This window comes from Mastigoproctus giganteus, chromosome 5 (genome assembly GCF_048544385.1).
Source record: "Mastigoproctus giganteus isolate SK-2022 chromosome 5, ASM4854438v1, whole genome shotgun sequence".
In the NCBI taxonomy this organism is placed as follows: Eukaryota; Metazoa; Arthropoda; class Arachnida; order Uropygi; family Thelyphonidae; genus Mastigoproctus; species Mastigoproctus giganteus.
This window is the reverse complement of record NC_143579.1, coordinates 153683946-153701083: the sequence shown is the minus strand read 5'-3', so window position 1 is coordinate 153701083 and position 17138 is coordinate 153683946. Positions and strand designations below refer to the sequence as shown.

General features: G+C 37.3%; 1 protein-coding gene across 4 annotated transcripts in view; it reads left to right on the top strand.

The window, feature by feature from the left end:
- The window catches only part of Mst85C, a 231492-nt gene that overhangs the window by 155169 nt on the left and 59185 nt on the right, over positions 1-17138 (top strand). The gene's annotated exons all lie outside the window — the stretch shown is intronic.

The following is a 17138-nucleotide window of genomic DNA, read 5'->3' as shown; positions in this document are numbered from 1 at the left end:
ATAGATACAGAAAACAACAATGAGTAGTGTCCATTAATTATCACTCTCTGTCTCCTCCCACTCAATAATCCCTTTCTCCTTAGCGGAATTTGCCTCCAATGCCACACTGCAGCAGGCGTCCACGTGCAAAAATATAAAAAGCCTTTCTAAGATCCAAATATATATTATCAAAATTATTCTTTGCATTCAGTTCCTTTGTGACCACATAGTATCCAATCAAATTGGTCGGAGAAGACTTCCCCTTAACAAACCCATGCTGTGTCTGAGCTATTTTTATTATTATTATTATTATTATTATTTTTTTTTTAATGAAAATCCCAAACACGAGAGATAAGAACCTATGGTACTTAGTACCGTGATTGGGTTGGAGGTTGAGAAGGCGAAAGAAGATACTTGTTGACATTAGACTTGAACTTCTGTAGACTGTAATTTTCAGGAAATACGTATGAAGGAAGGTTTTTCCAGAAAATGGCAGTTGAATGAATAAACAAGGAAGATGAAAAGTTTGTTCTGTGGATTTGAAGTTGGACAGTAAATGGATGCTCACTGGTGGTGGTGGCACGTGTTCGCACTGTTTTGAAAGAGAGAGCGGGAATTATAGAAGCCAATCCAGAAGAACAGTGCCCATGGACGTATCTATAGAAAAGGAATGCAGAAGAAACAGTACGTCTATGAGCAGCGAGTGGAGAGACTCAGTTAGAGATTAGTCATTAATTAACCTAATTGCCCTCTTCTGAATGGAATCTAGAAGCCTGAGAATGGTTTTGGGGACACCCACCAGATGTGGGAACAACATTCCACAGTAGGGCGGATTTGCGATTTGTACAGAGTGAACAGCTGTTTGGAAGAAAGTAACGCCGAGAGTGAAAGAGAAAACCAAGTTTTTTTTAGATGCAGAGGAAGCAATATTTGTAATGTGCTTGTGCCAAAAGAGATTAGAAGTCAGGATAATCCCCAAAAGAGATATATCAATTTGCCTAGAAATCGGAGTGTCACCAAAGATAAGCATGGGAGCAGAAGAATCCTTTTTACCAGATATAAGACACAACTGAGTTTTAGAAGGGTTGAAATTAACTAAGTTGTCTTTGCCCCACTGGTGAATTACCTGGAGATCGGCATTTAAGGAATTGGTAGCAGATATTCGAGAAGTTGAAACTGATTGAGCAGGGCAAGGTTTCTCAAAGTGGAATGCAATGTGGCAAAACAGTGGATAGCATTTCCAGTCAATGGAAGAAGGTCATTACTATACAAGAGGAAAAGCGTGGGGGGGAAAGAACTGAACCATTGGGGACACCAGCATTAGTGGAGAAGTTAGACAGAGAGCCATCTACCATCACCTTCAGTGAACGAGTGAGAAAACTGGACAACCAATTACACAAAACAGTTGGCGAACCGTAAGATTGAAGCTTGTTTAGAAAACCTTTATGCCAAACACCGTCGAAAGCCTTTGAGATGTCAAGAGCAACTGCTTGTGTTTCACCGAAATTTCCCTTTGAATTTGTCCATAAATGGGTAACGTAAGCCAGAATATCATCAGTGGGTCGACACTGACAGAATCCATACTGGTGATCGTTGATCAGACGGAAAGTTTCTGGGTAGTTTAAGAGTTGGCGGTTAATTGATTTCTCCATTACTTTAGAAAGAGTAGAAGTAATTGAAATGGGACGATAATTGGATGGGAGGTTTTTGTCACCCTTTTTAGAAAGCGGTTGGATATGAGTAAATTTCCAAGCAGAAAGGAAAACTCCCTTGGAATAAGAAGTGAAAGTGAAAGTGAAAAAAGGCGGCAAAGAATAGGAGTAATTTCAGGAGCCCAGGTTTTGAGAAGTAGAGGAGAAATACCTTCAGGACCTGGAGCTTTCTTAGCATCAAGATTCGTCAAAATCCTTCTGACATCCTTTTGATGGAAGACCACAGGAGGCATTGAACGGAGCATGTTGGGAAGGGTGGGAGGTGTTTTACCAAGATCATTAATACATGATTTGGAAGAAAAATGGGATACTAGCAGGTCAGCTTTATTCTTGGCTGAAGTAACAACAGAACCATCTGGTTTTTACAGAGGTAGGAGCAGAGATGGGCAAAAGTTGCGGCCAATAGCTTTGGCAGGAGATCAGAATGCTCGGCTACCATTAGGGCAAGAAGCAAGTTTTCTAATCTTAGCATGTTCAAACTCTAGTTTGGACTGATTAATAACTGCTTTACAATTGTTGCGAGCTTTGGTGTTGGCAGAAAATGAAACTGAAGAATTAGAAACAAGCCAATTATGATATGCTGCGTTCTTTTCTTGAACAGCCTTAGCACATTTATTGGAAAACCAAGGTTTAGATAAAGGACGAGATTTTAAAGTGGGATAAAGGATTCCATTCCTGCAAGAATAATTTCACTGACACGATCTGAGCAAACGTTGACATCAGGAGTTTTGAAACAGTAATCCGACACAGAAAAAGAAGAAAATAAATCTCACAGGTCATCCCATTTTGTATTCTTGTAATGCCATACAATACGAGGTTGGGATTAGCCATGAGATAAAGGCTCCATTGGAGAAGAGACAATCACCAAGTTGTGATCTGAGGTGCCCAAAGACCTCTCGCTTCGACTGTGTGCTTAGAAGGGTTGTTTCCATCTCTTCAACAGCCTTAGCACATTTATTGGAAAACCAAGGTTTAGATAAAGGATGAGATTTTAAAGTGGACTAGTAGTAGTAGTGGCATGTGATGCAAGTGAATGAGCTTATGCAGCATTAGACAAAAAAAAAAAAAAAAATTCAAAACAATCCACTCTAAATGTTTGTCCATTTCCTCCTTATATTTATTTAACCTATCAACTTCTACAACGACAGATGGAAATTTGTTCTAGTAATTAATTACCCGCTGGCTAAAGGTAAATTTCCACACATCTATTCTACATCTGTCCTTCCTCAATTTACAATTTTTGCCCCCTTAGGTTTGTAATCTGAACAACTGGAAGAATCCCATCAGAATTTAGCGTTCTCAACCTATTCAAGGCCTTATACACCTTAATCAGATCATCTCGCAGTTGCCTAGTCTCCAGCTGCTGCAATTTGCAGAACTGAAGCCTCTCCTGGTAAGAGGATCCCTTCATTCCCCTCACCAATCTTGTTGCCCTTCTCTGTACACGCCCAAGCAAATCTACATCCTTCCTAAAATGAGGTCTCCAGACCTGCACGCAGTACTCAAGGTGTGGCCTGACCATTGCCTTATACAGAGGGACAATCACCTCCTTTTCCTTCTAGCAAAATTCCTGTATATCATTGACAACACCCGATGACTTGCCCTGGCAGTCTGTCTGTCTGCATTGCTTAGAAAACTTCATATCTGACTGCACAGTTAATGTAAAGGCTTTTTAATTTTCTACCACCTTAAGTGTAGTACCACACAGTTGGTACGTTTCTCTGGGGTTACTTTTACCCATATGCAGTACTTTGCATTTTTCAATGTTAAACTTCAGTTGCCACTTCTCAGCCCATCTGGCCAAATTTTCCAGATCCTGTTGCAGTAACACAGTTTCATTAATGTCATTAACAACCCTGCCAACCTTTGTATCATCTGCAAACTTCGATACTAATGTATTGAAGTTTGCAGCTGTGTCATTAGTGTTGCATAAAGGATTCCATTCGTACAAGAATAATTTCACTGACACATTCTGAGCAAACGTTGACATCGGAAGTTTTGCAACAGTAGTCTGACTAAGGAAAAGAAGAAATCTCGCAGGTCATCCCATTTTGCATTCTTGTAATGCCAAATAACATGAGGTTGGGAATAGCCATGAGATAAAGGCTCCATTGAGAAGAGACAATTCACCAAGTTGTGATCTGAGGTGCCTAAAGGACCTCTCACTTCGACCGTGTACTTTGAAGAGTTGTTTGTGAGAAAAAGATAAAGCATATTGGCTGTATGATTAGGATTGTCCTCTATTCTTGTAGGTAAATGAACAATCTATGCAAGGTCATTAGTAATTGCAAAAGCTCAGCATGTCGACCAGCTGGGTCAGTGTGACTAGAAAACGGAAGCCAGCTGGAGTTGTGAACATTAAAATCACCAAGGGAAATTACCTCACTGTTAGTAAAGTTGGACTGGAGAAAGTCGAGTTGCAAAGAGAGCAAGTGAAAGAGCTTCAAGTGATGAGTTGGGAGAATGGTAGAGACAACAAGTGAATTTGATACAATGACATAGAGATTTGGAGCCAGAGAAGATCAAAAAGATGAAATTTAAAATTAATAAGTCTCTGATATGGAATATCATAATGGACCTATGCACAAGTACCACCTTTGAGGCGAAAGGAATCATACAGCGAATAATTTGACAACTGAGATGAGCAGTACTTGAATCAACCCATAACTGAGATTCTCTCAGAAAAAGTACATAGGGTTTGGCAGACTAGACTGCAAGTGGAAATGAACATTGTGAGATTAGAATTAAGACCACGTATATTTTTAAATTGACTAGGAAGTGTTTGGGAGGTTTAGATCTTTCCACAGATAAGCTTATTCTATTAGTTTGATAATTCATGGTGAATTCAATAGTAAGAAAAAGTGGGGGGGGGGACATGCTGTATGAAGTAATGAAATTTTTGGATATGGCGTACACATGGTAAGAATATACCCAGATCCTTGCCATAATGTGGCCTTGACAGTTCCCTCCACATACACACTACTCGGACTCCCTTCAGTCTGATTCCATCCCCTCCTAGAGTTTACATAATTAAAGAACTCTTTGCTGTTCTACCTTTGCATCCTTTGCTAAAGATTTCTTGTAATCTGTTGTTGCTTGCCTAATCTCCTCTCTGACTTGCTTACAGAACAACTTATATATATATCATAGGCTTCTGTGTCACCTGTTAATTTATATGTATCCCATGCATTTTTCTTCTCTGTCACATTGCTCATTGGTTCATGTGACATCCACTTAGGCCTAAACCTTGAATAATATTTCTTAGTTGGTATGAAAAGCCTAGTACTATCCAAGATTAATTCTTTGAATGCTTCCCATTTTGAATTTGCTGTTTGTAACATCATCAATTGGTACCACCATATAGAATTTAAATACTGTCTAAGACCACGCTAGTCACCTTTATGAAAGCAAAAACCGTTCTGTTAACCACTGATGGTAGTTACCTCTGAGTAAATCCTACTTGAGCACAATGTGATCACTGCCACCTAGTGGATCCTTTATCTGCAGATTCTTAATGCATGAAGAATCACTACTGATAATGAGATCATGAGTATTACTCCCTCTAGTTGCCTCTCAAACATGCTGCTGTAGAAATCAATCATCCAATAAATCCCTAAAAGCCTTGCTAGTATGTGTGACCAACCCACAAATTCCAGTCAGTATCTGGGAAATTAAAATCACCCATTATAAGACTCTGATTTACTGGCCCACTCTATTTACCTGTACAGTTTATTATTATACTCATCAGAGTCATTATAGAACACTCCTACTCTTAATTTCGTTCTCCCAATGCTTATGTCACACCAAACTGACTCGACACTGCACTGTCCAGCGATGTCGACTGGGTTCACTTTCTTGGATTTTGTGTTTCTTAACTAATAGCATAACCCCTCTTCCCTTCCTGTCCATCCTTTCTGTACACATTGTACTCCCCAAATTCCAGTTCTGCATTCCTTATATCTGTGTGACACCAGATCTGTGATATCCCCACAGTAATCTTCCTTTGATGTTTTGATTAACACCTCAAAGTCATCAGATTTATTTACCAAAGTCCTAGCATTAGTGTACTTGCAAGTATACATGCACTTGTTCCTATTCTTAGCTACTCTAACACATCCCATGTATTTACTTGTTTCGCAATGACTCCCAGCAGTCTCTGGAATCCCCTGCATCTTGTTTTCCAGGCTGCTGATCATTCCAATAGAAGCAGTGCAAGAATCACTTTCACCTCTGCCAGTGGCTACTGTTAATCTATTAGTCCATGTATCCCCCCAAGCTAGCAATTTTCTGATCCACCTAACACTACCTCAATAGCATCAGCAAATATTCTTGCACCCTTTTTATTTAAGTGTATTCCCTCCCTGTAGAAGAAGTTTCTCCTTTTACAAAGCATAGACCAGGCTGAGAAAAATTTTACCTTTTGAGTCTTGCACAATCTCTCCAGGTTCCGATTTGATCAACAAGGCTCTCATCATATGCTCCCTTCTTTTGTGTCTGTGCAAAATTGCAGAAACTTTCAAATTTAACCTAACTCACGGCTTTTTGCAACATTGACCTGTACTTAAATAATTCTGCCTGTCTCCTAACTTTAACTTATTGCAAATTATACATATATGGCTGGTCATCAAGACTGTACTGTACAACCTTGTCATACCTTACTTGCATGAACCAGTGACCAGTCTGATGTCACTTTGGAACAGTTGAAAGTAAGGTGGAAAAAGGTATGTGTGATTAAATCTATTGTAAGTCTCTTGCACAAATAGTAGCTTACTGATGTGCACAAAAAAAAAAAAAAAAAAAAAAGATTTAATTCCACATTACAACTGCCATTACAGTTAATCAAATAGCTTAGAAGGCTCTCCCTACTATAGTTATGACAACAAAAACAAAATTTAGCAATCTGTTTTGTGAGAAATTGTTGAATTTCTCCATAGTAAATTAATGAAATCGAAATGTAAATTTATACGATTGCACATGCCTCATTATAATTATTTTTCAAGAATAATATTTAATTTTTTTTCTTGTTCTTCCATGTAAAATTACTTTTTCTCTGAAATGTATTCATTGATATTCTATCTGATACTGTACCAGGCATGCCATGACTGTTTTTTTTGTCATTTTTTAAAAAATGAACCATTATTTATTTTTTAAACTAGCACTGTGGTTTAGTCATTATGGGTTTCAGATGTAAATAAGTTCAGGTGTTAGGGCTTAATATTCATTAAAATTCTTCTCACTACTAAGTATAGCTGCTGGCATTTTAAAATTCAGTAATTTTCAATTAGCCAAAGTGTCTTTGGCTAATACTACTTAAATAGTATTAATCTTTATTGATATCTGCATTATAAGCTACCAAAACATTGAGATATTATAAATATTTTATGTTTCTTTAATTACTTCTATTATTTTTACTTGATATTCTAGAAAAAAAATATCAGTGGAAAATGATGCATGGTCATGTTTTTTATAGGCTATAAGAATTGGTGTGCGAAAAACAGCCTGCACAATCACTTAGGTTGAGAAATAAAGTTTTAAATTACTATTTCCAATACAAAAATTATCATTTAATTTATGTGTAAAGTATTGTAGATCAAGAAAAAGAATATTATAACATGAAGCATTACATGCAGCTCAACTTTAAAATGCTAAATCATGCATTTGCAAAAATTGGACTGTGATTATTTATGATATGATTGAATTATTTATATATTTTATAATTTCTGGGAATATGGTAATATAGAGTTAAGGTTAGTATGGAATTTTGAAGGGGGGGGGGTTGAAGGAATTTTGATACACAAAAATGTTTTAAATTTTTACATCTGCAAAAATTGCCCATTGTGACCAACTGCCTTATTAAATTATTTTAAAAAATGGCTGCAGTTCTGAATATAATATTTCACTTTAAAAGAATATATAGTTTTGTTAATCAATTGAAAACAAAAATTAGATGGAGACATTCAAAAAATGTCCATGCTCCATACAACAACCAAAATTTTGGAAAAACTTTGTATCTCATTAAGATTTAAAAAAGGGATTAAGCACTTGTTAGTACTGTAAAAGCTTTATTATCTGGCAAGTGTAGGGATTAAGGTATTCTGGTTATATATGAGAATAAGGAAAAAGCTTTTGACAGCAATGGTAAAAGTAAAATTTTTGATGAAAACAAATCTAAATCATATTTTATTAAATAAAAAAAACTATAATTATTGTTACAGTACTGTAACAATAATGCCATTTTCAATGCCATTTGGATGGGTTAAATTCAATACAGATGTTAACATTATTGAACAAGTAACTGAATTTAAGTATTCAGGAAACAGGATTTCAGAATTAAAAAGGACATGGAATATAAATTACAAACTTATAATAGAATGAATGGAATGATAAAAAGAAATTTTGGCAAACAAATGACAATACAAGCAAAATTGCAAATACATAACCATCAGAGGTAGCACTTAAATAGGATAGTGAAGTATGGACACTTGGGAAGAGGGATAAAAAATGTCTGGAAGCAGCCCAAATGAAATTTCTCACACCACAATTGGCATTAACAAGACTACATCACCAAAGAAGCACAGATATAAGAGAAAGACTAAACAACATAATAGAAGAAATACAAAATTATCAGTTAAAATGGAAAGAACATGTAGAGAAAATGAGTAGGAAGAGAAACAGAAGGTGTCCCAGAAGGAGATGGATCAAAAGTTCTTTGAAGAGAGTTAATGGTACAGGCGTCATAAGCCTAAAATCCACTAAGAAAGAAGAAATTCAATGCAAATAACTACAGTATTCACTTCTCACAGACCAACTGGAATGAAATTATTTACCAAATCAGAATGGTAAACTTGTTATATGGAAGGTGACACTGTGCGGTAAGTAATTATTTTAGTTTAGCTCCCATGATTATTTTAGTTTCCATGATTTGAGGTATGACATATTTTACTGGGTGCCCTTTTCTTCATATTCTGTAATAATAATTGTTCCATAATAAAAGGAAATAAAAATATGTTATTGTAACATTTACTTGATTTTATTAATTTTTATTATTATTTTTATTTTTTATGAAAACCCCAAGCATGAAAGGTATTAGAACCTATATTACTCAGTACCATGCATGGGTTGAAGGTTGAGAAATTGAAATAAGATACTTGTTGACATAACACTATGTGCAACAGTGTCAAAAGTTTTCCTGAAATCCAAGTGCAGGTAGTTCCGACTTCAAGTTAATTTGTTCCCAGCGCATGCTCGTAAAGTGGTAATTGATTTCCCTTAGACAATGTTAAAAGTGGGTTACGTTCTGAACAATAAAATTAGTTAGCTAATTTGTTTGTTTAAACAATGATTGATTTATCCAAATAAATGAAAACATAGCCTGTAAAATCAAGCAAATTATAATTTAAAGAAATTGTTTATGACTTACAAATGTTAAACAATGTTGATTCATCATCATTGACTAAATGCACATTCGTTGGTTTATTGCACAAGGAGTCGTCTTCTTCAGAAATGCTTCAAGAGGTGTTTGTTTTCAAGATAATCTTCTTTTATTTATAAATTTCAATAAGATGTATAAGCATTTTTTAAATGGAACACACAGATTGCAACTAACTAACACAATTTGCGCAGAGTAACAAGTTTGCAAAGCTTAAAAAAAAAAAAAGAATGAAGAGAAGATTCTGAAATTTTATGTTTATTATGATTGAAGATTGCAGTGAAAGGGAAATACATTTCACCATAACAACGTAAAAACCCACAAAATTCCAGCTATCGGTATTTTTGTAAATGCAATAAGATTGAGTTTACTATCTGTTTTAGTTGATTGCACTAACAGAAAAGCCCAATAAACCAGAAAGTGCAAATCGTTTTTGAAATGTGTTTTAGAAAAATATCACAAAGGCATTCAAAATTCTAATTAACGTAACATATGATAATGATGAAAGTGTAGTGCTTTTTAATGATTTGAATTGGTAACTAATAAAAATTACATTATAAAAATAAATTTAATGACCTTTTAGAGAGATAAATAGCTTAGTTATATAGCAAAAATATCAACTTCCAAGGTCTTGGAAAGAATTACCAAAAAAAAAAAAAAAACCAAATGTGTTAGGATAAATGGGCCCGTTGTACTGGTATCCATAGGGTATAAATGATGATTAGTTGTTTAGCCAGTAAAATAATATCTTTAACATAAATAGATACTGAATATCTTTAATTACAAATAGATACTGTATATCTTTAATTACAAATAGATACTGTAGCTTTTGAGACAGATCGTGTCTCTTCTTCAACAGAAAATGGAAACTTTAGAGATAAAATTATTCTAACGGACACAGTTGTGCGTGCAGTGAGGTGTGCGAGGGCTCGAGGTAGGTCATTCAATCATAATCATTAAACTGGTGTTTATTGTTGCTGCATGGACGTAAACTGGTGTTTATTGTTGCTGTGTTATCCAAGCTAACCGTATCTCTGATACTTATCGTTCGCGACAACGGGAATTTGTCAATTTAGACAGAGAGGCGATCCTCAAGAACGAACACCCGTTCAACCATAATACGGCTTCCTTTGTTCTAAATCTGAACAGCAAACAACTAACCATCGAACAGCTTAATGTCTTGACCACTGGTATGAAGTTCGCCGTCATGCTGTCGAAGCCACCGATCACACTACTCACTATGGGAGTAGAAGCAAGTATTACCAACCTCCCTGAAGAAACTGCTAATGACATCCGTTTCAAAACTCCCTCCATCCTCCGAAGCACACGGCCCACCTGCTCAAACCTTAATCATCGTCAGCACGCTGCTCTTTCCTGTATAAGGAAGGACAGCACCATCGTCGTGCTTCCTGCTGACAAGGGACATCGCATTGTCATATTAGACCGATCAGCCTACCAAGAGAAAGCCCTGGTCCTCCTGCTAGACCCCAGCGTATACGAACCTGTGACAGTTCCGCTCATTAAAGTCTTAGGACGTCTGGAGTCATGCATCAATAAACTTGTCTATGCATGGTTTAAAGCAAAGAAAATTTCTACTCCGACTCGGCGGCTTCTTTATGCCACAGCTGCCAACTACCACAGTTTTATGGGTTACCAAAAATCCATAAGCCGGAGAGACTTATGGATATTTGGAATGTGTTCCTCTCCGGCCCATACTGTTCTGCTGCAATGCATCTATATATGAACTATCCAAATATATTGCAGAACTCCTCACACCTCTTGTAGGAAATACCACCCACACTGTCACTAACAGCGGTGAATTCATTTGCCCTATTAAAGAGCTCTCAATTTCTGACAACGCTGTTATGGCATCATTTGATGTAGTGTCGCTATTTACATCAATCCCTGTTCAACAGGCCATACACTGCACCAAGAAGCTCCTTGAGAATGACTTAAACCTTCCAAACAGAACATTCTACTGATGACATCTGTACCCCCCCCTCAACCTGTGCTTGTCATGCAGCATCTTTACCTTTTGAGGATTCCGTATACCAGCAGGTACATGGCACTGCCATGGGTGCCCCTGTTAGTTACGTAGTGGCCAACATCGCCATGGAAGATTTGGATGAATAGATATTCCTGAACCCACCAGTACCTATTACAGCATGGTGCAGATACGTTGATGATATCTTCACCGTCATCCCACGTGGCTCAGAAACATCATTGCTAGAATATCTCAATTCCCTGACTGTGTTTATCGAGTTCACTCTAGAGTTAGAAGTAGACGGATCTCTCCCATTCCTGGATATCCTAGTAAAATGCATGGGCCCACATCTAGAAACCTCCGTAAGCCTATGTGGTGCGAACAGTTCACAAACTACAGATTCGGCCATTCTCCTAGTCATCTCAACAGCACTGCCGCCTGCACTCCATTCTCCAGGGCTTGGAGCCATTCCAGCACAGATGAAGTTAGGCACAACGAGATTTCTAAGGACAGATTTGATCAATTGTGGCTACCCAACACACATATTAGACAAGTGCTTATTACAAGCACAGGAGCTCACAGTCCACTTGAGACCACCGTCAACTCAGGACAATGTACCTACTATCTAGGCATGTCGGGCCGGATCTCAAAAGTCCTCAGAGAATACCGCATAAAATGCATGCAGTTGCCTGGTAGAAACTTCCGTTCTCTAGTTTCCAATGTAAAAACCCCGGTCACCCCTCTCTTACGCAGCAGTGTAATATACTGCATAGACTGTGACAGCTGCTACATAGGAGAGACTTAGAGACGTCTTCAAGACCGCCTTGCAGAACACGACAGCGATTCGCCTTGCTGAGACTGACCAGTTCACAATCGCAGAACACTTCTAGTCCACCCACCATGACCTCAATCCCAAGTGGGAATATGAAATAATTGACCACTCCTGACACTTTCGCCACCGCCTCTGTTAGAGTCACTCAATATATTGTGTAATTCAAGAGCCATGAACTGCTGCAAAGGCATGAGACTACACCCCATCTTAGAGACAATCGTTTTAGGTTTAGACAAGTGCTGGAGAAAAACTACGCACGTCCATGCAGCAGCAATAAACACCAGTTTAATGATTGAATGACCTACCTCGTACCCTAGCACGCCTCACTGCACGCACAACTGTGTCCATTAGAATAATATTATCTCTAAAGTTTCTGTTGAAGAAGAGACACGATTTATCTCGAAAACTACAGTAACTATTTGTAATTAAAGATATTCAGTATCTATTTATATTAAGGATATTATTTTACTGGCTAAACACCTAATCATTATTTATAAACGGCGTTATTGGGTTCACACTGCAATATTTTGACGATACGATGGTGTCTCTGGAATGGATTAATATCGTAAAGCGGGGTGCACTGTATTGCATAGCTACATGTGTGGTTTGAAATGCGGTAATTATGAATGTTTAACATTCATAAATACCACATTTATGAATAAGTATCAACAATTCTGTTGATACTTTGGGGAAAAAAAATTCGTAAGCCCGGGAACTCATAAAGCGGGAACTGCCTGTTTATGATATAAAAATTATTTTTTTTTGCATCCAGTTTCTTTGTGGCCACATCATAATATCCAGTTAAATTGGTCAGACAAGATTTCCCCTTAACAAACCCACTGTATCTCAAATATAATTGCTGCCTTGTCCAGATGATTCTGTGTTATTTCTCTAACCAGCGATTCCATTATTTTCCAGAATAGAAGAACATTATTTTCTACAGCAGAAGTTAAACTAACAGGTCTGTAATTACTTGTGTCATCCTTTGTGTTCACCCTTCAGGAATGGGGATATGTTTGCACATCTGCAGTCAGCAGAGATCTCCCTTGAATCCAAGGATGCTCTCATAATTATGGTTAAGGGTTTGCTTACTTCCTTTGCTATCTCCCTTAATATAATTGGATAGATCCCATTTGCCCCAGGTGCCTTTCTTATGTTTAACTTCAACAATTTCTGTTTCACTTTCCTCTCAGTTATTACAAAATCATTTAGCACCCTGTTAGAGCTTGATAAACTTCTGGCATCCACTTTCGTACAGAATTCATCATGTGTGAATGTAGATGCAAAATACTTATTCTGTTTGTTAGCTATGTGAGCAGGATCATAAACAGTCAAATCATTGATATCAAGTGGAACAACCCAATTCATCCCCTTTCTTCTAGAGGTTTCATAAGTAAAGATGTCTGCTGTTTTTTTGTTGCATCCTTTGCCGAAGATATCTTGCAATCAGTCCTCGCTTGCCTAACCTCCTTTGTGACTTAATTATAGACTAGCTTATATCTATTATAGGCTTCTGTGTTGCTTGATAATTTATATTCTTGACAAAGTTGTCATTTGAGATCCTTGTCAGTTGATTGACAAGGATCTCATCATCTCCTCATCATCTCATCTCCTATTGTGTCTGTGCAGAATTGCCAACACTTTCAAATTTAACTCTAACTTGTGACTTTTTTCAACATTTTCCTGTACAGTCAGTTCTGCTATAACGCGATTTTCGTGTTGGCTGATGTGCGATTTCGTCTGCAAGTAACACCAGATGAACATAAAACCCAGCACCCAGCTGACCCTAATGACCTGCAGAGAAATACATACAAATTTATAAAGCTTAAAAAATGTCAAACTTCAAATGTGGGAGAGCTATGTTTCCCATTTAGTGTAGTTGTATTGGTCAGAGACTATTGTCATATGCTGTATTCACAAGATTTTCTGTTCGAACAGAAATTTCGTGAGGCGGGATAGAATTAGCAGAGGAGCACATTTCTGGAGGTCACTAGCATAAAATAATAAAAACAATTTGCAGTTCCCGGTTTATTGGGCTTTTCTGTTAGCACAGTCTAATTATAAATGGGTAGTACATTAATCATATAAAAAACAAATAAATTTTCAGAATCTTCTCTTTTGTGCATGCCATGTTCGTCATCATTGGTTGCTTATCTTTTTTATTGTTTTAAATTTTACAATCCAAAAAAAAAAAATTAGTGAACAGAAATATCAATTTGTGTGTGTGTGTGTATATATATTTTCAGGGTGATGCAAAATAAGCTGAACAGTTTGTTTTCTCTGTAACTTTAGAACGAAATGTAATAAATGAACTATTTAAATGGTGAATGAAAGCTTTATTCTTGGAAATTTTTTACATCATATGGGAAAAATAATATCGGCCAAATGACCACTCCCTTCTTGCTTGGAAACATGTGCTCTTCTCATGGTGATTTCCATTGCATTTCTCAGAGTTTCAGGAGATATTGTGGCTATCTCATGCCGGATGTTCTCTTTTAGTGCCTTTATGGTTTGAGGGTTGTTGGCATACACTTTACCCTTGAGATAGCTCCAAAGAAAAAAGTCTGGGGCAGCCAAATTCAGTGAGCGTGGTGTCCATTTCATGCCACCATTTTTCGAAATAATGCGATTGGGAAAATGCTGCCTTAGGAAGCCCATTATGGCTCAAGCGGTGTGAGCCATGACACCATCTTGTTGGAACCACATTGTAGTCTTCTGGTAGCTGTGGCATCAAAAATTTTTTAACCATTGTCCTGTAGTGCTCTCCATTGACCGTCTGAACAACACCATCATCCTCGAAGAAAAGGTCCAATGATGCGTTCGGCTGTTACGGCACACCAAACCGTTACCTTAGCTGGATGCAGTGGTCTCTGGTGAGTTATTCTTCAGTTTGGACTGTCCCAAAATCAACAGTTTTGTTTATTAACAGTCACCTAACTGAAAATGTGCTTTGTCGCTCATCATCAAATTTGAAATGAAATTCTCATTTTTTGCGAGGTTTATGAAGGCATGGGTGTATTCCAGACGTGCTTGCTTGTCTTCGTGATGAAGGGCTTGAACTAATTGAATCTTGTATGGAAATTTATGCACGTCCTTATGCAAAATTTGCTACAGCGAGCGACAAGAGATTGTCAGTTGAGCAGAGTGTCTTCTGGTCTATGTTTGGGGTTGATTTGCAACTCTCTCCCATACATGTGCAATGTTTTCCATTGATCAACCACTACAGGTCTTCCAGTGTGTCTGGCATCAGCAACAGTTCCCCTTTCTTCAAAATTTTGAACCACAGTGTAAATTGTGTTCCTACTCAGTGCCTCGTGAATGTTATAAAATTGTCTATATGCTGACTGATTGTTTTCCAAGAACATTGTGACTATTTTGGTCCACTGAGCAGTTGTGTACCTTTCCATAATTCTCTAAGATAAACCTGTAAGATAAACACAAAAAATTACAAACCTAAAAAGAACTAAAAAAGTTGATTTTTTTAAAATGCTCAGCTTATTTTGTGCCACCCTGTATAACAGTATTAATTAACCTATGTATGTAGTATCCAATCAATACAACTAAATGGGAAATATATCTCTCACACATTCAATGTTTGACATGTTTACACGTGAGCTCAACGTATAAGGTGATAATAGTGTGTTTCTGCCTTTAAGATGGAAACACACTTATTCTCACCTTACACACACGAACCTCATGTATCTCTTACCTCAGTTCACCTGCGTGTGTTATCCAACAAGTGTGGGTCTTGGCCTGTTCTCCTGCATTTGTTAACTTTTCTTCATAAAAAGTATATTCATACAGCATTCCAGACATGGGTAAGCATCCTGGTTCCAAGAATCCAAGCAGTGAGTGCAAAAGGAAAGCATTAAGTATAGAAGAGAAATTTGAAAGAATAAAATGTTTTTATTGAAATGAGAGAACGTGATATCTCGAGAGCAACAGGCTTAAGTAAACCCACATTGCACACCATCAGAGATAGTGCCACGAAAATAAAAGCTGCATGTATAGCTGGAACAACTTCAAGTGCTACAAAAGTCAATTAGAACTATTAGGCCTAAAGAAATGGAAAGGCTGCTAAGCATATGGATTGAAGACCAAACCAAGAAAAAATTGAGAAAAACACTGTTAAAAATCGAGAAAAACACTGTTAAAAATCGAGAAAAACTTCATAATGTTAAGCTGTCTGGTGAAGCTGCAAGTGCAGATGAGGAAATGCAAAGGCATTTCCACCTTTGCAGAAAATAATTGAAGAAGGTGGCTATACATTGGATCAGATTTTCAATCTAGATGAAACAGGACTCTACTGGAAATGTATACCTTCAAGGATCTACATCTCTAAGGCAGAAGCATATGCCTCATGATTTAAGACTGCAAACGATCACTTAACTGTGATGTTCACCAGCAATACCAGCGGAGACTTGAAGTTACAACCAATAGTGGTTTATCACTGTGCCAATCTGCAAGCTTTAAAAGGAATTGGGAAATCCAGCCTTGGTGTTTGCTCTTGGTCTAGAAGGAAAGATTAGATGACTGGGCAGATATTCACTGATATTTTAGTTGAAGCTTACCATGACCTTTTCAAGAATTATTGCAAGAAGAACTTAGACTTTAAAATTATAATAATTCTTGATAACGCACCAAGCCATCCTCAGACGGTTGCTGAACTCTCTCCAAATACCAAATTCATATTTTTACCTATGAACACAACCTCTCTACCTACAGCCCCTTGACTAGGGTTTGATAACAGCATTTAAGGCTTACTATTTAAGATGAACATTCAAGATGTTAGTTGCAGCTACTAAGGTGACAAGACACAAACTGTTATAGAATTTTGAAAGATATTTAACATCTTATTGTTATTATTTGGTTTTTTTTAGGGGCATTAGCAACTAAGGCCATATTGTTCCGGGGATATGCGGTGGTCATTCCCTGACCTTTCCACATCCTCCGTATTTGGTGGCTCACGGGCTCGAACCCCGGTCTAATCAAGAAGCATGTGCTATGCACTGCTGCTCCTGCCCACCTGGCTACGGAGGCGCCATATTTAACATCAAAGTTGCTATTGATATGATTGTAGAAGCCTGGAATGATGTAACAAACTACTGTTTGAATCATGTGTGGCAAAACTTATTCCTCATTTAATTCATGATTTTTGAAGGCTTTGAACCTTCAGAGCAACTAAAACAAATCAAATTGTGT